General features: G+C 39.6%; 1 non-coding gene across 1 annotated transcript; it reads left to right on the top strand.

The window, feature by feature from the left end:
• The first annotated feature begins 447 nt into the window (after window positions 1–447).
• On the top strand, window positions 448–554 carry LOC141424409 (U6 spliceosomal RNA). Its single transcript, XR_012449346.1, has one exon. It is a non-coding gene; the product is annotated as a U6 spliceosomal RNA (small nuclear RNA).
• Window positions 555–1,910: the final 1,356 nt, after the last annotated feature.

Here is a 1,910-nt window from a genome sequence, read left to right as displayed (position 1 = left end):
TGCAGTTTGTGAAAGCATTTTAAATGATATTATATCAATTTATATTTAGGGAAACATTTGAATAGACAGGAACCATGAAGCCTTTGGTGCAGAACAGGAAACGGGGGTGTCAAGACAGTAGGAGACAGCCACAGACATGCTCTACTAAGCAATGGTGCTGGGACTGGTGCCCAGGTTTAATCCCTAATCCTGATGTTTTTCAGAGGATGGAAGCACTGATTGCTTTTCTCTGCCTAGCCTTTAGCTTTTATCCTCACTTTGTCTTTGATTTCATGTATGGTTCATGTAAGTAGCATTGCTACATCTGTTTTGTTGTTTAAAAAGTCTAAGTGAACCAGTGTTTTTTATTTTCAATCTTGCATAAGAGAAAAATGGAAAAAGCAAAATCTGCTCTTCATATGCTAGAAGCATTTTAGGTTATTTTATTCACTTTAGGAATACAATGTTGTGCTTGCTTTAGCAGTACATATACTAATATTTGGATGATACAGAGACTATTAGCATGGTCCCTGAGCAAGGATGACACACAAATTCATGAAGCATTGCATGTTTTTTGAAGGAGGGCAAACATGGTGGAAATATTATGTACTCACATATGAAAATGGAAAAATGAGACCCATTGAAACTATTCTAAGAAGTGGGTCAGAGAGGATAACAGAGAATGGTGGAGGGGGTAAATTCAAATATGAGGTATTGTAAGCACTTTTGTAGATGTCACAATGTATCCCCAGTACAACAATAATATACTAATGAAAATTAAATTAGATTTAAAAAAGAAATACAGTGTTATGAATTATCAAACAGATAACGGGGAAAAATTTCAAGAAAGTAACTGAAAGGATTTAAGTGAGGTTTTGAAAGAACTCTGATTGGTGGCCTTAAGGTTTGAACTCAGGGCCTTGTGCTTGCTAGGCAGATGCTATACCATTTGAACCATATCCTCAGACCTATTTTGTTTTAGCTATTTTTTCAGATAGGGTCTCACACTTTGTGACCTGGGCTGATCTCAGACAGCAATACTCCTAATTATACTGCCTACATAGCTGGGACCACAGGTCCCACCACATCCAGCTTATTTGTTGAGATGGAGTCACACTAAGATTTTTGCCCAGGTGGGTCTCCAACTGTCATCATCCCCATCCCCATTTCCTCAGTAACTGGGATTACAGTTGTGAGCCAGTGCACCCAACATGAAGAAACATTTCTTGTACTGAGTTTTTATTTTTCCACCATTTTTATTATCAAAAATTTCAAAATAAATGGAATAATAAATAAGATCCAAAATGGTGGCTAAGGCAGGGAATAGATCTCTTAAGCTCTGTGACACCAGAAACATCCTTGGAACATTGGAACTACACTTGGACAATTCTGATTTTTCCTAGCCAAAACAATAGCCATCATCACGTAAGGTGCAGATAAAAATTGAAAGATGGACCCTTAAATCAGCATTTAATTTCGTAAAACTGCAGTGAAAATCCTACCTGGCAAAGACAACAAGGTGTGTCTGGCCTCTGGCCCTGGAGAGAAAGTCCCCAGCCACTTCTCTCTCTTTTTTTTTCTTTCTTCTCCCAACAAACAGAATACAGAACATCAATCAGAATCAAGCTCTGTGACATCCTGGACCCCTAGCCTGTGGAAATCATCCCTAGACCACATGAGACTGAAAATTACAATGCCTTTCCTCCCCACCAACTGGCTCCAAAGCTGCCTGCATGAAACTACAGAAGGAATAGATGAGCATCACAAACCATGTGCAGCTTCCCTACCCACCTGCCCCCACCCCATTCCCTGGAAAGTAATCCAGCTCAGCCTATGGGCTGACTGAACCCACCCCCTACCAAAACTGAAAATCATGAACAGTGAACTGTAATCTAACACTGACATTGGAGATGGGGATAGAACACTGAACC

The sequence above is a fragment of the Castor canadensis genome, chromosome 6, assembly GCF_047511655.1.
Source record: "Castor canadensis chromosome 6, mCasCan1.hap1v2, whole genome shotgun sequence".
Lineage (NCBI taxonomy): Eukaryota > Metazoa > Chordata > Mammalia > Rodentia > Castoridae > Castor > Castor canadensis.
Note: the sequence above shows the minus strand (reverse complement) of the source record. Positions and strands in the feature narration are given on the sequence as shown.